The sequence below is a fragment of the Eupeodes corollae genome, chromosome 1 (genome assembly GCF_945859685.1).
Source record: "Eupeodes corollae chromosome 1, idEupCoro1.1, whole genome shotgun sequence".
NCBI classification, from domain to species: domain Eukaryota; kingdom Metazoa; phylum Arthropoda; class Insecta; order Diptera; family Syrphidae; genus Eupeodes; species Eupeodes corollae.
Window position 1 is genome coordinate 59818333 of NC_079147.1, and position 26307 is coordinate 59844639.

General features: G+C 31.7%; 1 protein-coding gene across 4 annotated transcripts in view; it reads right to left on the minus strand.

The window, feature by feature from the left end:
* The window catches only part of LOC129939624 (rho GTPase-activating protein 100F), a 166337-nt gene extending 140625 nt beyond the window's left edge, over positions 1-25712 (minus strand). For all 4 annotated transcript variants that reach the window (XM_056047709.1, XM_056047710.1, XM_056047708.1 and 1 more), the window contains exon 1: positions 24058-25712. The gene's annotated coding sequence lies outside the window, so the exon portion shown is untranslated. The remainder of the gene's footprint in view (positions 1-24057) is intronic.
* Positions 25713-26307: the final 595 nt, after the last annotated feature.

A 26307-nucleotide genomic window follows, 5' to 3' on the forward strand; every position in this document is an offset into this window, starting at 1 on the left:
GAAATATTTCTTGCATCGCCTAAGCCAACTCAAACACCATGCGGCATTTTTGACGAAATCGCGTATGTGATCGTTCCAGAAAAAGATGTTCAGTCTCCTTGATGCAAGTGCCATCCATGGATAAGGGCAAGGGGAGTATATCTCGCTTTAACGATACAAAACAGCTTTGAGTTTTCGAAACATAAAATTCCACGCGGTTTTTTAATCCCCATGGAACCATGCTGTTAAGGTCGAGATTTAATGAGCGCAACACATACTACAGCAAAGAATATTTTGTAAGCGATGTTAAGTAACCTCATTCCTCTACCGTTGGTGCAGTTTAGAGTGTCTATTTTTTTTTGTTTAGGGCGAACAATACTGAGGTTCTATTTATCGGGCATACTTTCTATTGACCAGTTGGTGCATGCTTATAATCAAACTATATCTAGCTGGTTTGGAGAGCTCGGCATTCAAGCCATCTACTCCAGCGACTTCGTTAGACTTTAAATAAGATATGGCAATCATTACATCGATTGTTCTACCTTGGTTTCAACGAGGGAGTGGATCCGAGTCGATGTTAGCTCCTGGGAAAGTTCGGACATCCATGATGCTGAAAGCTTTCTAACGTCGATCGCAATATTCTATAATCTAGATCAATTGAATATTGATCTGGAAAACTCAAATGAAACTTTAAAAGATAACTTGCAAGCAATAGGTATCCCTATTTTAACCACCAGTTAAAATAGGGATACCAACCTACAGTCTTATATTCATCTTAAACAAACACCCAAAATAAATGTTTGATATTTTAAATTAAAGAGAATCTGGTAACACTGACTAAGACTATATATTGCGACATTGGTAAAAGGCGAAAGGGCAGTCTTATGCACTCGACTGGAAGACAAGATGCCAAGAAAGAGACACGCTGTCGATGAAATGATTATGATGTTGTCTAAGTGCTCTGATTGAAATAGCTCGTGTCGTTGACGTATGTAGATAAAGCTACCCCCCGAATATACCAACAACAACAACAAAAACCAGAAGCACAAAAGATACAACAAAAATACCAGATACATCAAACCCAGTTAAGGCAATGAAAAGAAGAAAAGAAGACAGAAAAAAATAAGGAATTCTAAACTAATGTTCAATACATGTGCGATATGAGCCTGAGCTGAGCTGAGCTGAGTAGGGTCTCTATAACTGTACATAAGTATCTAAGTAGATATATGCATCTCGTGCTCTCGTCCTTGTGCACAAGTTTATCGTATCTTTTGCAGACATGAGACATGTATTGATTACATTCTTCAAAAAAAAAAGAAAAAACCAAAGAACTATAGTAGGAGTATATTATTATAGTCTTTTCTGTAATACGTAAAACTTACATCTATATATGTACACATTACATATGGACAAGTATATAATATATATATATGTATATTTTTATGCGGTGGGGTTAAGAAGTTGAAAGAGATTAATGTAATGTTCACAGGAAACACGTCACGTTTGAAAATAGAACAGTGTCACTAACAAAAACAACAACAACTAAAACTCCCTACTTTTAGATGAGGGTTCATATGGATAGGGAATGAGTGTCATTTGACATGAAATAGTTGTTACTTCTTCATTTTATTTTAGTTTTTCTTCTCATATATGTATGTAGTTCCTATAAATGAGAAAGTATAGTAATAATGGCTTAGATCATAAATAAAATAATAATATAACATTCATACTATTTATGTAGCTACTACATACTACAGTGATAACAATAAAATAATAATTGTAGTCATATAGCCCAAGAGCTTTATGCCACAAATACAATAGTTTATCGGTTGATAGATGAATAAAGTTTTTATATGTTCTTAATATACGAAACTTATGTTTGGCGCACTAAGATTGTGCAAAAAGTATAGGAAAAGCTCAGCATAATTCGAACTACCTTTACCTAAATATACGACCTAAACATAAATCTGGAAAAAGAAAATTGGGTAGCAACAAGATTTCAGACGATAGTTCTACTTTTTGTTCGACTTTTATTAACAACCTTAACATCTAATATCCGCTTGAAAGGTCTTAAGATGGGTACGCGAGCCAAGCATATCAAGTTCCATCTATAGACTTTTGTAGGCTTCTTTTCATATCGACAAATCACTATTTGAAAAATGATAAGCTAAATTCCCTTTGCATATTAAATTTTGAAATAGGTAATGAAAATATTTTTAAATCGTGTAGAAAAAAAACAACTAAGAGTTCCCCATGTACCAAAAAAATAATAGTTCTATTAAATGAACAAAAACAAATGTTACATCACATTGGAGTCCTTTAAAATACTTATTTTTTGCATTTAGCAAATTGTCGTGTAAGAAACTTCAAAAGAGATATTAATCGTATTTAGTTTGGTATTTTTGGTAGGATTTATTATTATATTTAATATAAATAAATTTAAACAACATATATATACAAAATGAAGTATACTTACAAAATATTTCTCTCGTCGTCGTCTGAATGGTTTGCTTGCAATATTATTAAAAAAGTGTGCTATCTCTCTATGTAAACTTCTTTCAGTACTGTTTTCTTTCCACTTTTTAAGCTATCTTCCCAAAGCTTTTGAAAGTTTCCTTTATTTTGTCTGTTCATAAAAAAGGAGAGGAAAGGCCTATAGTCAAGCTTTTTTTAATTCCCAAGATCTTTGAAAGCATTTTCTAATATTCTCTCTATTTTCATTGTGGACCTATTTTTTCTTCACAATATGGCTTCTTAAAACAGAGTATCACTGCAACTAATCTTACTGAATTTATGTTCAAAACTCTATCAAAATCAATCACCAAATTATTTATCTTAAACTTAAAGCCCATAGTTTCTCCCATTTTTATTTCATGGCTCAGATCGTACCTTGAAAACTGCCGATATAGAGTTTTTTTCATGTACTCAATCCCATTAATTCAAACTCAGGAGTTCCTCAAGGGAGCCACCTTGGTCCGTTATTAGTTGTTTTTGCTATTTTGTCATTAATATCATTGTTAATTCGACTGAGTCTATTTACGCTGATGACAATTACGACATCCCATTCTGTCTTACTCCAAAATGTGCTTGACTCATTTTAGACTTGTTTCTAAAATGCCAAAAAATAACATATGCGTTCACATCTTGCCTACTGAACTTACAGGCTGCACGATATTACCATTAATTCTATCTGTTCTATTCGGAGCCTAGGAGCGACACTCAGTTAAATTTTCGAGCGCATTTTAAATTTATTATTAACAAGGCTAATTCATCTCTTAGCTTCATCAAACGCTGGTCTAAAGAAACCTCGAACCCCTATGTCACTAAATCTCTATACACTACCTCTACTTGAATACCCTACCTGGTTTCCTTACCAGACCTCTCACCCTCAAAGAATTGAATCTGCACAACGCAGATTTCTTCGACTTGGGAAACGGTCGAACATTTTTGTCATGTTGCTTTCAGACCTTTAGGTGTAAAACCTGAATTATTTAGAAGACCAAAGTAAAAAACACGGTTTACATTAAATTATGTCAAATGCTAAAATATATTTACAAACTTGGATCTTTGCTGTTAAATAAATAATTGGTTATCTACTAAAAAAATAGTACTCAATAACATATAATACTTAAAAATGATAACTCACTTTTATGAAGGATTACCCCCCATCTAGTACTATTTTTTCCATCTTTTTATTCCACAATCATTGTAGATATGAATACCTTAATTCAAACTGTCCATTTTTGTTGAAAGTTTTGTAAGAAAAAGTGTTTTGTCTGATTTTTGAACAACTGTATTCTGAGAACTGTTGCATCTAAAGATACCATTCTAGGTTCAAATAAATAAATGCAAAAACACAAAAAGTTGGCGTCTTTTCTGATTTTTTGGAATTATTAAGTTTGGCTATCGAGGTCGAAAACTTGGACTATTAATTTGACCAACATCACAACGGCGAAGTAACCAACAAATTAGAACTACCGTATTTAACGCATGGTCTCATGAATATTGTTACAAGACTTAGTAGTTTCTTATATTTTTAGTTTTTCTGAAAAGCCATTTCAATTCTATATATATTAAATTTCACCTGAAGTCAAAAACTTTCTAATTGAAATACTGACATGGGATTAATTTGGAGATAATATAATTGCACAAACCAACTTTTTTGTTTTATTATTTAATTGCTACAGAAAATAAAATTCACAATTTGGTCGCACTAACTTGTTCCTTTATCAAAATTCACACATGTATTACAAAATTTTTAAAAGTCATTACACTGATTGTGAAATACAGCGATTATTTCTATATGAATTGTAGTTTTTTATAAATGGGTTTTCTAATGGGGACAGTTTGATTTTGAGAGCTCGTGGCTTTCTCTCTTTTAGTTTTTTGCTTTTTTATTAAGATATCTTCTTCAAATCAGTCACTAAAAACAAATCATCATGACAAGTTACGCGTCAAGTAACACGTGATAAAATATTATTATCAAAATTGGTGTTCTTTAGTAGCACGAGTTGCGTTACTAACCCTTTTTTATGGAGTATATGGTCGTCGTCCCAAGTCGACTATTCAACATTTGGAGGCCTTATTTGAGTCCACCATCTCGGTTAATAATCAGCCAATACTCGAACGTCAACGAAACGCAAAATCTGCTTAAAAAATATCGATGCTTTTCGTGAAATTGTGCAGCAGAATCCAAGACAGTCAATTCTTCATCGCTCACAAGAATTTGGCCTATCGCAGACCACAAATATGACAAATTTTGCGTCTTGATTTGTGCCTGCCATACGAAATCCAACTGAACCTAAGAGCAGAAACCAAATAAAGATATGCGGCGTCGTATGTTCGCTAATAGAATTTTGGAACAGTTAGAAATTGAATCCTATTTTGATCGAAAAATTATTTTGAGCGATTAGGCCCATTGTTGTATCAAGTGGTTTGAGTAAGCCAATTTTCGGATTTGTTACAGTTTGGTGTATATTTTAGGCTGGAGGCGTCATCGATCCGTTTTTCTTAGAAAAAGATTCTGCCCAGGCACTCCACGACAACTGTGATTGCTATAAGTCGATGATCACCAACTTCTTTAGCCGGAATTGGATGATATGGACACCAAAGACATATGGGTTCAACAGGATGGTGTTACGTGCCACACAGCTAAAAAAACAAAAGTTATTCTGCTCAAGCGTTTATCACGCAATCAGATCGTTTGATTTGACCCCTTTAGACTTTTTTTTACATTTTTTCTTAAGTTTTAGGTCTTTGCAAATAAGCCGCAAACTACCATGGCTCTAAAGGACAACATAATTATTCAGCTTGATTAATGGGTCAAAGCCATGGAAAATTCTAACTTTCGAGGGCGCACAACTCAGCGAAGCTCTCGAATTAAGATAAAACACAACCTATTTTAAATAACTTTAAAATCAACGCAACTTTTAAAGAATCTCTTTTAGAAACACAAAAAATATTTGTCTATTTCATGAATTTTTGCATAAATTATAAATATTACTTAATTTACAACATCTATTAGTGATATTTTATTAGCTATACGACCAAGAGGTCTTCATAGGCAGTAGTAATAGCGGTTGTATTTGCGGCAAGTACAGTTGTTTAACCTGACAATTCTAACTGGACAGGCCCCAACAACATATTAAAAATGCACAACTATACCACGCTCACAATTTAATAGAGGACTTTATCAGTTTTTCACTTAATATTAATTACAAAATATTGAAAAGCGAACATTGTTGAAGACATAATAGAATTTTATCATTTTCGCCGTTTTATTGTAAGAAACTGATATAAATTTTAGAATAATTACAAAATGATAATATTTCGAATAGGAAAACTAATTGCCAAAATGTAATTTCTTTTACCAAACACTTATTCCCTAAAAATAAAATAAAAGGCGTTTCTCATTGATATTTTTAGAATATAATCAAACCCCTTTACTTCAAATAAGGACTGAATTGAAAATCAAAAAAGAGAATGGGATGCGACCCACACTGATAACTTTCCATTTCGTCTATCGATTTTTCTTGATTAAAAGGTTTGTAGGTTTTCGAGTTTTGTTAAGAAAGGTGTCAGTTGAATTAGTATTTTAAAAACAAATTTAATTACCCACATTATTTTGCATATTAAGAAATATTTTGATTTTAAAATATATTTTCTGCAACGAGTTTTAGTCGAAAACTACTTCTCATATAAACAGAGACAAATAAGATGAATGAAATTCATTTGAAGTCAATATCTTCTATTGTTCACGAGATATCAAGAACCGAACATCAATTTTTACCAAATTTGCGTACTATTTTCTGTAGATTTTATTTTTTTATGAAAAAAACGGATAGTTTGATTTTTATAAAAAAATACTGAATGTTGAAAACAATATTTTGTGTTAGATTAAATTAGTTTAAAGCCAATATTTTTAATTTTTGAAAATATATTTGAGTAGAAAGCAAATTTTATCAACTTTTGTTAAATTTTCTTTTCAGTTTATTTTTAAAAAAAAAAAACTGTCGATTTTTCTCAAAATTTGACTGAATGTTGACACCATTATTAATAAAGATAAAAGAAGTAATTTAAAGCCAATATCTAAAAGTTTTGAAAAGATATTTGAGTCGAAAATCAATTTTTATTATTAAATTAAATTGGGTGGCGCAACATTCCGTTGTGAACTAGGGCCTAGTGACTTACAACTCTCAACCATTCCTGTGTGCGAGTACTGTTGTCAGGAATGGATGGGACCTACAATTTTAGGCCGAATCCGAACGGCTAGTTTGAGAAAGCACTTTTTCATGACACGAATTACTCTGGAAGGATTTGTCAATTCCTCGCAAGACGCAGTACCCGCGAAAATTATTTTTTTTAAATGAAGGTGGCACAGGCAGGGATTGAACCCAAGACGCCTTGCATGACAGTCCAACGCACTTTTTTTTCAAATTCATTTTTATTTATTCAATCTTAAACCTATCTTAAAGCTAGACAAAAATTCATAAAACTAGCCTAATTATCCATAACTTACAACTAACTTAATGGTCCCATACGGACACTCTAAGTTAAACTATAACACTTTAAACTAATGCCTTTCGGCCCTAAGATCTATTTTACTTCATTAAAATTTTATTTATTTTTGTATTTATTAGAAAATTTGAAAAAAAGCTAATATCAATATCCTTTTTTATTTTTACTTAAAAACTACTAAAAATAAGGTCCCTAATATAAAACTTAAAGCTAACTTAAACTACCTATTCTACCTATAAACTACTTAAAACTAGAACAACCACAGCAGCAAATCTAACTATCTAACATTTTTGTTTTTCATATTTTGTTGTCTTTTTTTTTATTCCATGTTTTTTTTTTTTTATTTTAATGTTCTTTTTTTAATTTTTTTTTTTTTTTTTTGTATTTTTTTGTATTCTTTAATTGTTTTTTTTTTTTCTATTTCTTTTTGTGCCATCATGCCTATTCTACTTAAAACTAAACCCTAAAACTATAAAACAAGTATGTAAGCCGGCCAAGGCTTAAAACCCCATCCCGACTACCCAATATCAAGTGCCGATTGAAGCCACCAAAACTGGTTCTCCTGCTTCACCCACAGTCTAACGCACTAACCATCATGCCACAAGTACTACAAAATCGATGTTTTTTATTTAGATTTTTTATTTTTTATACAAAAATCTGTCAATTCGATTTTTCTCAAAATTTTACCAGATTTAAAAAACGTTATTTTTCGTTGTACAAAATTGTTTTGGAGGTAAAATCATTTTGTTTTCGAAACATTTTCGAGGTAAGACATTTGTTTTCAAAATATTTGATTTATAAAAAATTCGTTCATTGGAATTCGTTTCAAAAATATACTTGTTTGCTATCACATCATAATATATAATGTAAAATTTAATTCTCTAGCGTGTTTTGGTTCGTAAGATATTTAGGGTTAACCAAAATGTTCACCTTTTTCAAACTGCTATGGCAAAAAAACCACCCACGCAATTTTCTTGAGAGCCCTTTTTGCATCTTTCTGCCTTATTATCTGTATAATACAATTTATTTGAAATCGATATCTCTTCTGGTCCTTGAGCTATGGACGACGAAAAAAACGTCACGAACGAATGAATGTACGTACATACGCACGCCCAGACATCTTTCTAAAAATCTATTATTTCGACTCAATTTGACAAACCGGAGCCATTACAATAAATTCCTATGGGAAGGTAAGAAAGTACTAAAACAAACATCCATTAATTTTTACTTTTAAAACCATCTTTTCATATTAAATTTTTAGCTTTAAATATTTTAAAACTTTGCATAAATTAACCGTAAACTATTTTTTAATTTATTACGAAAAATATATACAAACCTACGCAATTCATAAATAAATTTAAAAAGAAATCCATATAAATCATAAATGCCTGACAGTTTATATCCATTAAATAAAATGAACAAAATCGGTTAAAACCTGAAACCACGTACCTATGATGACCAAACTACCCTTGGGTGTCAATTTTTTCGTTAATAACCATTTACTGGTATTTTTTAATTCATATCAGCGAGAAATAAGTGACGTTCTTTAAATATCTCAATTGCAATTAAATTTTTGGTTCTACCATCAGCTCATTTCAAAACCAAAAATGTCACAACAAAAGAATCTCCGTTTAAAAAAAATTATACTTAAATACCATAAATGTTAAAAAAAGACAAATATTTAATCATTTATTATTTTGAAAATAATTATATTTAAAAGCTTCAAGTATAAAGTTCCATATTTGAACTCTCTCACATTTCCGATACCTTTGTAGATATAGTTTTGGATATAGTTCTGAGTACTTACTCAAAATAAAAACATGAAACTTTCTACCGCCCACCAAAACAACAAACAACAATAATCGTTATATTTTTGCTTCAAAACCAAAAACAAAAACCGAATCAGAGAAAAAAAAGATCAAATCAAATCGAAAGAACACAAAGTTAAATATTTTATAGCCATACGAGCAATATAACATATCATTTACTGGTTAACAATGTTTTATTACACTCTCCAACCACCCCAACCCTCCCATCCACACCAACCCCATTTTTGTTTTAATAAAAGAAATTTACACTCCTACAGATACACAATAATAAAATAGGCAGGAAAATCAGAAACGGAACTACTTACATATACATACGTGTGTAGGATGTAGGTCTATAGGATGTGGGTAGGACGGACGTATGTAAGTGGGATGATTTTGTTCTAAAATAAAAGCCCATAAATCGTTAAAACAACTCGATAGAGAAAGGAAAAGAGCGAATGAAAACAACAAAAACGCTCTCTTTAATAATTTAATTCGTATTCGCCCCACTAGACCACATATCGATGGAAAACATAATTTATACCAACGAGTGAATATAAAGTATAGGCAACTGATTTAATCAAAACACAAAATCAACACGCCACCCTGAGCAATGATTTATTAGCGCAGACACATCCCCACACAAAAAAGCCAGCTCAGCTAAAGTTCTATATGCAGCAACCCTTATGTTGAGGAGGGCGCCGCTGTCCAGTATCCACCATAATGTCCCTATCCATCATTTTCAAAGCTTGCTTCATTTTAGACCCTTTTATGTACATAAGTCGATACTTTAAGTATCCATATATTTATAAAAGAATGATGGACGCCATTAGATGATGATGATATGCAAGTACGACTACTGCGCCAGGGCCCATCATAACCTCAGAATTGGCTTCACATGCTGACCATAACCTATCCCAAGACTCAAAATTGCAGAATACAAATTTTATCCCGGATTATAAACGAATCGATATAAAAATAGAATAAAACAATAAAAACAATTGAACAAACATTCAAATTAGGCATGTGATCCCGCCACCACCGCCGTCCGCCGCCAGCCGGCCACCCACTTCGTCATTCTCGGTCTTCATCCTCAACACTGCACCCGCTGTTCTCTCTGCTCGCTGCTGATGTTACCACTGACGCAGCAATCCGAATGCTCCAACCGACTCGACGACCGACGAGACGCAGACAATGAACAAAACATAAAACATCCCCTAAAAAAGGGATGACAAACGAAAAACAACACGAACAAAAATGAAATAAAGACCAAAAAGCCTGCAACTGTGTTATACACGATTGCTGCGAGTCCTATTGTCTGATTCGGCTTAATTCCAACACAGCACCAGGCATCAGTTCCAGAATTATAGCAGGGCCATTGCGTCGTTGGTTCTCAAACCCGCTGCCTACTGCAACCCTTACTCTTCTCTTGATGCATATGATGCATAGGCATTTGGCACAATTCTCCACGACGACGACGATTGCGTTTCATCATTTCGTTTGGGTTGGTTTGAATTTCTGTGTCACACATAACATTCCTCGTCTTATTCCCTTTTGGCTCGTAGATTCCTTGATTTATAATTTGCTTTAGTAATTCAAAAAACGGGCTGAAGCTACATTCCTATCCTACAGATACGTAACGTCGTCATCGTCGTCGTCGTCGTCGGTCGTAGGTAGGTACTCGGTATATGATATGAGGACTGGGATTGAGGTTGGGTTTTTTGAGAGGGGGATGATGCATGATGTGATGGAGACAATTCCATGGGATGATGCAAGAATATATACAGATGGAAGAGAAAGAGCTTTGAATTGGGTTGATACAGGATAATCTTCAATTTAGCCCAAAAAAGAACAGCAAACTATCCGATAGGTATATATGTATACAGTTCCCTGCTCTTTCAAAAATTTATTTTAAATATAGTAGTTTACAACTTTAATGTCTCTATTATAAGGTTTATGTTGTTTGTTGTTGTAGCTGTGGGCATTTGGTATCTCTAATTCTCCTAGCTGGCTGGCTGGTTGATTTGAAGCTATGAGGCATGGGTGCGGGAGACTCACATTTTGTCCGTCTACACGAATAGTGATTAATGATGGCAGTTTTCATGTGGATTCAGAGCTTCGGAGCTTGAACCTCGGAGCTCGGAGGTTCAGAGGATTGAAATGGAAATAACGGTTCCATGAACTCTCTTCTTTCGCTCGATTTGAACTAATGGCAGTGACATGGCATGTGGATGGAAAACAATGTGACAGACCACAGACCACAAAAATGAGGGACTATGGAGAGATTGGCAATATCTTTATATATTTTTACAAAACATAGTAAAATATATGTACATAGACATTTAGATACATAATTTATACATCTGTATACAGTTACATACAACTTCATACAAGAAACGGACAGATTTTTGTTTTGTATTTGTTTGTGTTTTGTCCTTGCTTTTGCTTTACCTTCTGAGGTTTGCCATGATTTAAAGGGAAATTCGTTTTGGATAGATTCTTTATTGAAACAAACAACACAACAAAACCAAGTTCCATCATCATCATCATCATCATCACTCAACCATAAGCCTAACCAACCCAAAACCCTGCCAGCCAGCCAGCTAGCCAGCCAACAAACCAACCACACAAACTTAAATACTTAAAAGAAGGAAGTACAAGTACATACTGTGTTTTGTTGTTAAATGGCTATATATACAATATACATATACATCTAAAGTATGCATTTATATTCCTATAAACAAGGATTATATTCTTTTTCTTATGTATTTCTAAAATACAAATATATGTACCTAAGCATCTGCAATTTTTATTTCTTTCTTTCTTTTTCATTAGTAACTTTATGTATAATGTACGAGAATTGTAGCAAGAAATCTGTTTCTATTTTAATTACAGAAGGGGTGTTTGAAAGTGAGGGAAGAGATCTTTTTTTTTGAGAATAGGGTTGCCGCAGCTTTAAGTCTTTAGGACAAACAAAAATACTACAATTTATTATAATCCATTAAGAGACACAGAAGTATATTCCTTGAAGAAGAAAAAAGTAAGTATACGCCACAGGTTCACTTTTAAATGTTGATATTTTTAACTTCCAGTTGGAAGTTATTGTAATCGGTCTGATTTGTCGAATTGGAAATGTTGACATATTTTGACGTTTCCATGAGTTTTGGGTGGATTTCTGTGTGTGCGTGTGTATGACCGTTCGCCATATAGTTTTTCGTCTTACATATCTTATGTCTCAAGAACCAACCTACAGAGATAAATGACAGAAATACATTTCGTTTTACTTTTAAAAAAAAAATCCATAGTTAATCTTATAACAACAATTAAAAATTGGTGAAAATTTATTTAAATCTTTCCAGAAAAAGGGGGTGAAAATTTGTTTTTCTTATGTAAACAAATAAAGATTGGGTTTTTCTTAGATAACTAACGAAAACAACAAAATGTAGCACAAAATGAAATCATTTTGGAGTCAATACCTTTATTTATTCACAAGATATCGAATATGAGCTTTTACCAATTTTGCGTACTATTTTTAGTAGATTTTAATTTTAATTTCAAATTGAAAGGTTTCTTTATTTTCACAAATATTCAAGATTTATAATGTTTACCCACAAAGCAAAGTGCGTATCTGCAGGCGGTTATAAACAATAGGTATTATTTTATTTTACATAGTGATTGAATGCGTGATGCAATCGAAATTTTATTTTGAGAATAACAAACTTTATATAATCCATTAGGTATTTAGCATTACTTAATTGGCTTATAGAACAAAATACATTTCTAAATCTGTTCCCATATAAGTTGAAAGTTAATTTCATTTTAAGCATTCCAAGTGCTCTTCTTCTTGTATTTAGAATCTTTGGTCATATAATGTTGTAAATTAGTCAATAGTCATGCGTTTACATCTAGAACTTTGAAGTGTGCATAAGAAGGTTTAATGTGTTTAATCAGACGATGTTGGAAATTCAGTATCTTATCGAGATGTGTTTTTGAAGCTTTTCCCCAGGTCAGAATTCCATATCGAATTCGCGATTCTGTGAGCGAATAAAAAACTTGCTTAAGTACTTCGAAGTTTGAAAATCTTTTAACATAAACCAAGGCAAGTTAGTTGAATGCGTAAGTGTTAAAATGTTCACGGCAAAGAAGATGTTCGTCTATGATAACTCCGAGATACTTTAGCTTTATGACGATTTCGATTGGTTGGCTGGCAATGGACAGTGATCGTTTCGGTGATAAATGTTGAAAAGTTCTTTCCGTTGAAATGGATAACCAGTTCATGGTCATGGCACTACTTATTTATAATGCTGATGAGTCGGGTTTGTTTTGGAAGTTGTTGCCTGTAAAAACGTATGTGGCTAGAGGAGAAAAAACTGTTCCAGGTAAAAAAGTTGAAAAAGCCAGAATTACATTCTTAGCATGCACTAACTACTGGTCTTCACAAAATTAAGCCGATGATCATTGGAAAACCCAAAAAACCTCGTTGCTTCAAAAATGTTGACATTCCTGTTGATTACCGTAGCTCCAAGAATGCATGGATGACTACCGATATTTTCAAAGATTGGTTTCATAATTTATTTGTAAAATAAAACTGCAATTAAAGTATACGGAAACTGTTGTCAAAGTGTGTTTTTCTTGGCGAGTAAAATATTGGATAGTGTGAACAACCTGGTTTGCATGGACAGTCTGTGCAATAATTAGTTCACGCTACCCAGACAGTACTGTATTATTAAAATGTTTTTGAAGTATTTCATACTTTTGTGTTTGACTATAATGGCTATAACGTCTGCATATGCATAAGCTGTATTAGTTTAACACTATCTTAGTAGTTCATTAATATAAAGTATGAACAAAATCTATCCCAGTTTTGAGCCTTGTCTAAGGCCATATACGGTATGTTTTTCGTCACTCAAAGTTAATGTTACCTTAACCTTAATCGAATTTTGAGCCAGTCTGGTAAACATCCTCTGATACCAATTTTGTTCAAGCTTTCAAGAAGTTTTGCTGGGCTGAGGTTGTCAAAGGCTTTGCTGAAGTCTATGAAAAGGATTATGATGATTACGATTAAGGCCTTCATTTGTCTCCTAACAGCTTTTTCGCACTCTTTCTTTTTTGAAATCAGTATTGATTTGGGTGCAAGATTTGATGTTTGTTTACAAATAAATTGGGTCGTTTGACAATAACTTCCTCTGAGCATTTTTCTACGGCTGACATGACAGCGAACGGTCTATAATTTTCGATTTTGCTTTTTTTCACTTCTTTAAAAATAGGGCGAATAGTTGTCATAAGTTTTGGTGCACAACCCTGGATTATGCTACGATTTATTATGGCTTGTACAACCGGTGCAAACTTTTTAACGTTCATTTGTAGATCAATTGGTCTTATGTTATCTGCTCCAGGTCCTTTTTTGGTGTTTATATTGCTATATCTTTTGTGCTGGCCACTTTAATAAAAATACTGTGCTGTACTTGTAATCTTTCATGATTCATCGTTTGTGTTTTAATGTTGCACCTATGCATAATGTTCACTACTTGGTTTGCAAATCGATCTGCAAATTCTTCCACAATACTTTTTTTTACCATTGATGTTGGTCGAAAAGTTGTGTTGTATAACTTCATAGAATGAAGCTTTTTTTTCTTACCAAAAGCTTATTTATCACGCTCCATGTCTTCCTTTGGGTCGTATTTTGCATTTATACATTTTTGTTTATAAAAGTTGGCTTTTATGATTTGGATGGTTTTGTTTACAAAATTTCGGAAGTTTTTGTATTCGCGCTCATAACTTTGGCTTTTTGGACTATTTTTCCATCTTCTATAGAACTCATCCTTTTTCTTACAAACATATCGACTATTTCGCTGTTGATCCAGGGTTCTTGTTTTCGATTTCTCTTTATTTTCTTATATTTGGTTGACTCCGTATAAACATGTATGTATGTTGTTTATTTTTATATGTTCTTATAAAAATCTTATTTAAACAGTATTTTCTACAAGATGAAATTAGTTTGAAGCCAAAATTTTTGATTTTTGAAAGATGTTTGAGTTGAAATCAATTTTTAAAAAGTTTTAGTAAAGTTTTCTATGTGTTTTTAGTTTTTGTAAGAAAACTGTCAATTCAATCTTTATAACTTTCACTTAATGTTGAAAAATATATTTTTTATAAAATGAAATGGTTTTGAAGCCAATATATTAACATATTCAAGCCGAAATTAATTTTTACCAACTTTAAGTGAAGTTTTTAAGGTTTTTATTTTTTGTAAAAAAATATCAATTAAATTTTTCTAAAAATATTACCAAATGTCAAAAACGATATTCTTCGATGCATATAATTATTTTGGAGATAAAATCATTTTTTGTTAGTAAAATATTCGAGGTGACACTTATTTTTTTTTCAGTTTTTTTGAAAAGAAAACGTTATTTTAATTTTTTCTAAAATTGTATCAGTTTGGAATCACGTCATAATTTATAATAAAAAAGAGGCTGGGGTGCGACCAACACTGATAACTTCCCATCCCGTCTGTCGATTTGTCTTGCTTAAAAGTTTTCCTAAATGTACTCGTATCAATTTTTAGCAAATTTGCGTAGATTTTATTTTTTATGATGGATTTTTATATAAAAATTACTGAATATCGAAAACAATATTTTCTGTGAAATAAAATAAGTTTGAAGCCAATATTTTTAATTTTTGAAAACTATTTGAGTCGAAATTAAATTTTTCCAAGTTTTAGTATTGTTTTTTTTTTTTGTAAAAAAACTGTCAGTTCGATTTTTTTTCAAAATTTTATCGAACGTTAAAAACAATATTTCTTGATAGATAAAAGTAAATAAAAGTCAATATCTCAAAGTTTCGAAAAGATATTTGAGTCGAAAATCAATTTTAACCAACTTTTATTTATTTTTTTTGTAGGTTTTTATTTTTTTTTTAAACTGTCAATTCGATATTCTCAACATTTTTCAGAATGTTGAAAACAATATTCCTTATAAGATAAAATAAGTTTGAAGAATAAATTTCAAGTTTTTGAAAAGATATTTCAATCGATATTCAATTTTTACCAACTTTGAGCAATATTTTTTTTAATTTTTATTTTTCATAAAAGAAACTGTCAATACGATTTTTCTCAAAATTTTATCAGATGTCAAAAATATTATTCTTCGTTGCACACAATTTTTTTGGAGATGAAATCATAATTTAGTCGTAAAATTTTGGATATGACAATTTTTTTCAGATTTTTTTAATTATAAAAAAACCCGTTAAATGGATTTTTTTTAAATATATTTCTGTGATATCACGTTACAATATATTATATAAAATTTAATTAAGTCTCTAGTCTTAGATATTTAGGGTTAACCAAAATTGTCACCTTTTTTTCAAACTGCTATGGTAAAAAAAACCACCCACGCAATTTTCTTGAGAGCCCATTCTGTATAGCAAAATTTATTTGAAATCGATATCTCCTCTGGTTCTTGAGCTATGGACGAAAGTCCTTTTTGCATCTTTCTGTCTTATTATCTGTATTACAAAATATATTTAAAAGTCGATATCTTTACTGTTTTTGAGATATATACAACAAAAAAAGTTTTCTGAACGTACTGACGTAAGAATATACGTACACACGCACTCATAGACATCTCTCTAAAAATCTTTTCTTTAGATTCAAGGGACCTTGAAACGGGAAATGTGAAAAGTTCCTTAAAAGAAATTCATTTGCAAATTTTTTGGGCATCAGTGGGAAGTTACTCATGAAGGTCGTTCCCCAGTCTCTTTTTTATTTATATAAATTTAAATGGTCTAACCATATCTATTCCTAGTTTATTTTAATATGTTCCCTTTTAAACAAAAAGTTTGAATTCTCAAGAGAACATTTTGATTGATTTGATGATGATGAAGTAAGTATTTAAAAGCTTTTATAATTTATATCTTAAATAAATTAATGTTCTAATAATTTAAATTTATATCATTTATACCTGGTCAATATTTTTAGTCCGATTTTTTGTTTGTTTTTATTTAAAACACTTTTTTTAGTTTGACACATCTTTAATTACCCGCAAAATATGGTTATAAGTTTTTATTGTGGCAGAGTATATCTATATTGTTTTCTTATTTACAAAAATTACAAGGATTTCTTCCTGGCAATACAATTGCACTTTTCTAATGAATTTTGAAAGCCTTATTTGAAATCCGACTTCAAAATTAATATCAGACTTCTTCTTTTAATTTAAAAAACCATGTATATAAGAATTTTTGAGGTTGTCTAAATTCATGAACTAGCATTTTGTTTAATGAAATCCGTAGCGGTCTTCCAAGTTTATTATTCTTTCCTTCAATATTCAGTAGAAATAGTTATATAATGGTGGCATCATCTGTCAAATCTTTTTTTTATTATTCAGTTGTTTATGCCACATCATCGCAAGTTACACAATTGAATATCACGTTCGAATGAAAGAACTGTATTATCAAAATGAGTGTTCTTTAACGCAAACATTACGCGCATTGCGGCCATGTTAAGGTAGACGTGGTGGCCCTTTATAATCGACTCTTCAACGTTTGGTGGCTAAATTTGAGAGGATCGATTAAGTTAACAATCAGCCCACACCCTACTTCAAGGAACGCATTATCGGCCAGTAACATCGCCGCGGTCCGTGATAGTGTACAGCAGAACCGAGGCAGTCTTTTCCTCGCCGTGCACAAGAACTCGGCCTTTCGCAGAATTCAACTTGGCGAATTTTGCATTAGGGCTTAGGACTACACCTGTACAAGATCCAACTGACCCAGGAGCTCAAAGTTCATGGCCATAGAAAACTACGTTTCTTTGCTCACTAGGCTTCGTATCGTTTGGAAGATTCTCAAATTTAACCGGAAAATCATATCTAGTGACTAGGCGCTTTTTTGAATAAATAGATGTGTTACCAAGCAAATTTGCCGTATATGGGACGACAGAAACCCTTGTAGGAGGGGCTACATATTACAGAACAGTATTCTAAGACGGATCGCACAGAGACATTAAAGGAAAATTTAATATTGTAAAGGTCAGTTAATTTCTTTAACCAATATAAAACCAATGTTTAAATCAAAATGGAGTTTTTGATCAAATATCAATTTTATTAGAATGAAAAAAGGGAAGACTAGTTACGAAAAAATGAAATAAATGGCTATTTGAGAAATTCAAAAACAAATAATTATTGTTTAACCCTCCATTAAGTCTATAAGTTCTTTTTGAAGCAGAAAGCAATCGGAAATGTACAAGCAACTATGTGTGAGAAACCTGGATTATAATTTGAATATCATTTACCCAAGAAAATAAGAAAAAAGACATACACTGATAACTTCCCATCCCGTCTTTCGATTGGTCTTGCTTAAAAGTTTGAAGGTTTACGTGTTGGGTTAAGAAAGTTGTTGATGAATTATTCTTAAAAATTAAAAAAAAAATGTTTTCATATAAAGAAACAGTTAAGGTTGAAAATCTAGTTTTGGTAAATAGATTTATAGTAGAAAACCAATTTTTATCAATTTTAGTAGCATTTCTTAAATTTTTACAGATTGGATGAATAAAATTAATTTGAGAGATTTGAAGAACCAAAAATCAATTTTTACAAAAATTTGCGTAGGGGAGAGTGGGGCTTAAAGTAACAGGGGTAAGAAGTAACAGCTAAAAAAAATAGGGTTCCCCTTCCAGATCTATCAGCGTCACTACTACAGTTGTCAATTGGACGTCAACGAGAAAAGTTCTGTGTGTGGTCCCAAAAAACAGCAGGTTTCTAACTTTTTTTTTTGTTTGTATTTTTGGACTTCCTGTTCACACAGAAGAGATAGCGTGGTGGTTGTTTTTTTAGACATCCATCATAGTTTTTGTTGTTTTTGTATGTATATCTTATATATGTATGATATTCGGTTTTTTATATATTAATTTCTTTGTGCGAAATTTCATGGTGAGGCAAGTTGTAACGTTTTTGCGGGGTAAATAGTAACATGTTAAAACTTACCCCTCGATTCTTCTTTTACTGATCGTTGTGATCGCTCAAGATGCCTAAATGCATAATAATTCCGGAAAGCAATGACAGTGCATGATATTTCGTCAATCGGAAGCAAAGCTCTGCCCTTAGCCCTAAATCCGACAAACATACAAAATGGATTTAAGAAGACTGGAATCGTTCCCCTGAACGAATACATTTTTCAGGATCATGATTTCTTGTCGGCGTTTGTAACTGATCGGCCAAATCCAACAGAATCTAATAACACACTTCCTTGTGGCACAGTCTTCAGTTACTGAACCTTTTTTATCATTGGACCCTGTTCCGATACCTACATGTTCACCGGGACCATCCGGATTCGAACTACAAATAAATAATTTCCCACCCGATCATATAAGGCCTTTACTAAAGGCAGGGCAGCGAAAAAAAATATAACTCGTATGGTTAGAAAAATGGCAATTTTGACGGATATACCCGAGAAAGCAGCCATTTTGGAGGAAAGAAACAAAGTTCTGGCCAAAAAAAGAACCAAGAACGCAGCTAAAAAGGGGCCTAGGAAAAAAAAAAAAAAGAAGAAGAAGGTAGGTAGCCTCTCCATTAGAAGATGATGATGACCAACAAAGTTTGTATCTCGTTTATTGTGGGGCATTTTCTGAAAGCTTGCCAGGGGAAAATTGCCCCCACCAAGTGCGTAAAAAGATCTCTTCGTGTATACGTATGCCTCAACTGTGACACGGATAAAGATTCTTCTTCCTAGTCCTATATTTTTTGATGAATGAATTGTGATTTTTTATTTTGAACTTATTTTTTTTTAATTAAAACTAGGGCTGCTTTTTTACAAAACATATTTAAATAATATATTTTCCTTAGCATAAGTTTTATATAATTGAATTAAGAGTTATGTTTTTTTTATCAGATTTTAATAAAATAATAATGTTCATTAAAAATATTTCTTAGTTTTTTATAATTCGTGTTACAACTTACCCCTACTTATGTTACAACTAGCCCCATGTGGGGATAAGTTGAAACAACACGTTATTTTTTTTTAATGTAATATCTTATCATCTATTCCTACTATTTTTTGTAGATTTTATTTTTTTATGAAAAAACGGACTGTTGGATTTTTATTTAAAAACCACTGAACAACGAAAACAGTATTTTCTGTGAAGTAAAAAAGTTTAAAGACAATATTTTAAATTTTTGAAAAGCTATTTGAGTCGAAAATAAATGTTTACTAAGTTTTATTAGTTTTTTTGTTTAGTTTTTTTATTTTCTGTAAAAAAAACTGTCAATTATATTTTTTTTCAAAATTTTCCCGAATGTTGAAAACAATATTTGTTATAAGTTAAAATAAGTTGGAAGATAGTAGTACCCCTGGCATGATAGTTAGTGCGTGCAGAAAGATGCAGAAAGGGCTCTCAAGAAAATTGCGTAGGTGGTTTTTTTACCATAGCAGTTTAAAAAAAAGGAAAAAATTTTGGTTAACCCTAAATATCTTACGAACTAAAAACGCTAGAGACTTGAATTAAATTTTATATAATATATTGTAACGTGATCCCAAACAGGTATCTTTTTTGAAAAAAAAAATCAATATAACGGTTTTTTTTTATAAATCAATAAAACTGAAAGAAAAAATTTGTCACCTTCAAAATTTTACGACTGAGATATGATTTCATCTCTAAAACAATTTTGTGCAACGAAGAGTAATGGCTTTGACATCTGATAAAATTTTGAGAAAAATCTAATTGACAGTTTTTTTTTATAAAAAATAAAAATCTAAAAAAAATTTAAAAAAGTTGGTAAAAATTGATTTTCGACTCAAATATCTCTTCGAAAATTTTAAATATTGGCTTCAAACTAATTTTTTCTTATAAGAAATATTGTTTTCAACATTTGGTAACATTTTTAAAAAATTCGAATTGACAGTTTTTTACAAAAAATAAAACTCTAAAAAAAAAAACAATACTAAAACTTGGTAAAAGTTTACTTTCGGCTCAAATAGCTTTTCAAAAATTTAAAATATTGGCTTCAAACTTATTTTATTTCACAGAAAATATTGTTTTCAATATTCAGTAATTTTTATATAAAAATCCAATAGTCCGTTTTTTTCATAAAAAATAAAATCTACAAAAAATAGTGCACAAATTGGGTAAAAATTGATGCGAGTACATATAGACAAACTTTTAAGCAAGACAAATCGACAGACGGGATGGGAAGTTATCAGTGTGGGTCGCATCCCACCCTCTTTTTATATAATATAATATAACAATTTTGACGTTTTGTTTAAAAATCAAAAAACTTCAAAACATATATGGCAAAAATGATATTACCTAACTCAAAAAAAAATTAAAAATCAAAGTATCGTTTGTTACAAAACAAATGCAAAAACGGACACAGCAGTTTAATGGTCCATTGTGATACCTCATGAATCTTGAGGCTTTCTCCTAAGCTGAAGAAACCAGTTTGAGTCCCTTACGAAACGTGAGAGGCTGATTATGCTGATATGATCTAGATCGTTAAAGAAGAATTCTCCTAGGTAATTCTTACGTTTTCGAGCCAGAGCAGGGCATGTACAGAGAAGGTGAATAACTATTTCCTCATCTTCCTCGTCTATACAGCTTCTGCAAAAGTCTTTTGAGAATACGCCTAGTCGCGTGGCGTGCTTTCCTATAAGACAGTGTCCGGTTATGACACCTATTATAGAGTTTATATGCGATCTGCTTAGAGATATCAAGCACATTGAACGTTTTAAATCCAGTGTTGGCCAAATGTTTTTTGTGCGTCTTGCATTACCAAGAGTTTACAAGTAGCGATTGGTATGCCAGTTTTTGCCAAACGTGGTAGGATGGGCTGCACTGTACCGTTCCTGGCGAGTTTATCTGCCTTACAATTACCTCGAATGTGTCGGCACCCAGCAAAGGTGAATATTTAACTGTTGGGACAATTCCATTAGTGATGATCGATAGTTATGGACTGTTATAGAGTTTGTAGAGACTATCTGAGAAAATACGGATATCAGATGGTTTTCTTTAAGCCAGGGAAAGTCTTCTTTTATCGCCAATAGTTCCACCTGGAACACACTACAATGATTGGGAAGGCGGAATGAGAGACTTAATTTCAGTCGTTCGAGTAAACACCTCCATCAACCCCTTCTTTTGTTTTTGAACCATATGCTACGTAAAATTGGTACAAATTGATTCCAATATTTAAAAAATAAATGGAGGTATTGACTTCAAAATTATTTTATTCTATGCAAAGTTTTGTTGCTATCGAAAGATAATGTTCTTAGAAAAATTCAAACTGCGTTTTTTAATAAGACATACAAACTTTCAAAAAGTAGTAAGTCTCTCTCACACAAAATGTTGTTATTTATACATATTTTAATAAAGTTTTTAAAAAATTCGTCAGATGGGCACGAATGGAAAGAATGCATTTGGTTTAAAGACTCCAGAGAATATTTATTTCCAACAAAATAATATAAAAACTTCTTACAAGAAAATAACAACGCGGGCATCTTAACTTAGCCTATGTTTTTCAAGTAGTTTGAAATAACTATTCTTCTCTACTTCTTACATCCATTCAATTTTTTGTTCTGCTCCTCGTTTTACCTCAAGTAATTCCATTCCAATTTCAATCACAAATACTTTTTCAAATCGCATGTTATTTTCCTGTTCCAAATTTGTATGCACATAAAAATCAGGAATATCAAATAATAAATCATAATTAAATTCTTTTTATAGTTTTGAACCATAAGAAAAACATCCTACCAATCAGTCCTTAAAAACGTATTTCCAAATTTAAATTATATGAGATCGAAAAATTCTTTATAAAATAAATATTTTTTGAATTTCTCATTATTACTCAATGGTGCAGTAACTGCACATAATTAATTTGTACTTGACAAGTTCTTGAGATCAGAAAAAAATCTTCAAAACGATTATATTTTATAAGTAAAAAATCAATTTTTGTGTACCCAGATTATTTACCCCAAACAAAAAACAATAATTTCCAATTCAATAATTTATTAAAATAGCTATGTAGAACTTTTTCATTAAATTAAATCCTTCCCAAAAAAACAAACCGTTGTTAGCACATTTACAATAGAAAATGTTTTTAAAAAAATTAAACTTCCTACGTGAATTAATTCATGTATATACGAATATATGTATGAACCTACATACGTATAAATCTACTGACCCAATTTTAGAATAATCCCATAAAAACTCTATATCTACATATGTATGTTCATTCATATGAATGTATGTGATTATAGATATATCAACCAACTCGCACTATATTAACACTCCAATGAAGCGAAATCTATTTTTATTTATAATAAAAGGAATTTTTATTGTTAAACAAAATCAAAAACAAAAAAATTTAAAAAACTTTTTCAATGCATGTACGTAGTTTTTGTTTTTTAAATATTCATTGCAATTCCAATGTAATTATTATCAAACAATTTGTATTGTGCAAAGCAATGCAACTTTCAATCATCAAAAACAAAAATCTAAGCCATTCCAAGTTAGGGGGTGTGTTCAACAAAAAAAAAGTACAAGTACTAATTTCCTTTTAAAGTATACACACGTGAGTGCATTTTCTCTAATGCGCTCGCTCTTTTGCTCTCATTTTCCATCAATTTTCAGAGAAAAATAAAACTCACCCTTAAAAAATATATAAAATATACCTACGAGACGACGTAACGTACCAAAAGGGAGAAAATGAGAAAATCAAAAACAAAAACAAAATCAACGAAACGAAACGAACGCAGGAAAAAAAAAGGAAAAAATAAAAGAAAATAAAATATATTCCTTCTTTCCCTCATCGATCGATTTGTGTGTTTCTTTTTTACTCTCTTTTTCTCGCAAAACTTCCATACTCCAATCCAACTACCCTTCTTACGAATCCCCTCGTTCCACCCCCCCCCCCTCACTGTCACCCTACCATCCCCCAACAACCCTCTTTTTTTCAATTAAAATGGGAATAAAAAGAAATAAATAAATTTTACGAATTTTCATACATCCCCTGAAAGAGAATGTTTTATTTTTTCAAGCCTTTTTCCTAAATGACATTTTTTCACACAAAATTAATGTAAGGGTTTAATTCATAAAAGCCAAGTTAAGATCTTTTTATAACTTTTTCTTCTCTTGCCAGGAAAAACCTGGATACATTCCGATGGAGCTTTCAAAAAACGAAGGGAAAAAATACTAAGAACCCCGAAATTTTTACCAAAACTTTTGAATTTTTGAAATTCTTTTACACAAATTTTAAACCCCAGAAATAAAACTTACTTTTTTTAGTAAAAATTTAAAACAATATATTACTGTATATTGTCATTTTTGTCGTCCTCAATTGATTGGTGTGGTGTGGTGTTGTTGTTGTTGTTGTTATTGTGCTGTATCTCCCTTATTTTTATTTTATTTTTCGCTTATCCACAAAATGGTCCCAATAGTGAAAATTCGGTGGTCGTTACTCCCATTGCTATGTGTTTTCTTTTTTTTTTAATTTGTGTTTCGTTTTATTTTAGATGAAATTTTTGAATGTGATTTAGAAAATGCATTTTTGAGGAAAAACTGAGAAAACTTTGTATTTTCAATTCTTTCATTTAACTTTATTTTTCATCGCCTCCGAAAAGGAACCGAGCGCTCGGATCAAAACGAGAACGGATAAAATAAAAAACCCGTCAACGTCTTCTTAATAAAACGACGCACTCAACACTTCCGTTCTTTTTTGGGATATCTCGTCGTCGACGTCGTCGTCGTTTCCCTCTTCATTTAGAGATATTTTATATAATATATATGTATTTTTATATGTATGTATGTAAGCTCAACTATACTATCACTTCATCATCATCATCATCATCACCATTTTCATCATTATCATCATCATTTTCACCATCATCTTTCTCCCATCTACGTATATCTATTTTCTTCACTTAACTTTTCATTTTGTTGTATTTTATTCTTATTATATTTTTGGAGCTGTTTTTCACTTGAAAATCCGCGAATTGAATGAAAAATCGTCGTAACTCGAAAAAAACGGTTATCAACTTATTTTTTTAAAAATACATTTCTGAAAATTGCTTAAAATTCGAAACAAGCACTTTTTAGGTTAATTTTTGTTTTTTATTTTCTTTCATTATTTTCTTGAATGAATTGAAAACGTTATTATATTTTTCTATTATGTATATTTTCAATATTTAAATTTGTAAATTAGAAAACAATAAAAACATACACACTATCTAGATATAAGCATTTTTAGGATAAAATTAATTTTTTTTGAGGAATAAATTTTGGTATTTTTAATTTCTATTTTTCAAACGCTTATAATATCGCCGCGTCGTATCGGTCGTCGTGTCGTTTAACAATCGATTCCAGAGCGAAGTGCGACCATTTATCACTACAACCGCAAGCGAGTTTTGAAAATTTTGAGTACCAAAGACCAGAGACCAGAGACTATAGAGCTACAGAGCTGAGCTAAGCAGCGCGTTATTATTTTTGGGCTTTTTCTGTTCTGGATTTCGTGTCGTTTATTTTGTGAGTTAAGTTTTTGTAGTTGAGTTGAGTTCAGTTTGGGTTTTCTGACTTTATTTTTCGCCGATATATTTATCTATCTACTCTTCGTCGTCGTAGAGTCGTACTTATAGCACACCCCTGCTAAAGACCGACCGATTGTGCCTTATACCGTACGCCGAACAGAACCAAAAGCGAAGGGTTGGTTTTTTGTTGTTTTTGGTTTCATTTGGTTAGCGATGGATGTACTGCTATTCTGATATATATGTATTCACTACTCACGACTCACGACACACGATAAGATATGAAGAGAAAGAGCGAACGATTCCTGGGGGATACGTTATGTGTGTTATCTTCTTGGGTATAGTTATTGTTGTTGTTGTTTTTTTTTTCTCTTCTTTCTTCACTTTTATTTCATTTTCTAGAGCAATTCACCAACCAAACCAACCCCCACCCACACGACACATAGTAGAGTATTATAGTGTTTGCCCGGTTTCGCCTGGTTTATCCTGTGGGTTGTAAGGCACGAGTCGGCGCATAAGAGGGTTTTTGGTTTTTCTTTTTGTCAATGTGAAAAGCTTTTGATATGAAAGCATAAGTCGGCCATGTTTTATTTTGTAACATGATAAGATTAGTTCTGTTCGATTTGAGTTGTTCCGAAAAAGCTCTGCTTCTGTTCCAAGAATTGTGTGTCTTTTGGTCTTAAGGACTGTTTGCATAAATAACTGTTTCTATAAAAACACATTGTTCTGCTAAGGGTCTGTTTCACAATCAGCCCCATCACGAGTTTCGCCCGAATGTGATTCCACCCGAAAAAAATCCCTTTTTCTTTTCCCTTACTTTGAGTTCGCCCGAAAAAAAAGTGATGTTCGAAAAATTCCCCTTATCAGGAGCATTCAATTCGGGAGAAATATAACACACTTGACAGCTAAAATGTTCACTTAAATTTTGGCGGCGAACAGGAAGGCAACAACGTTAAAATGTTTATTAATGCAAACATTTATTAATTTTTGTTTTATTTTCAGGAGT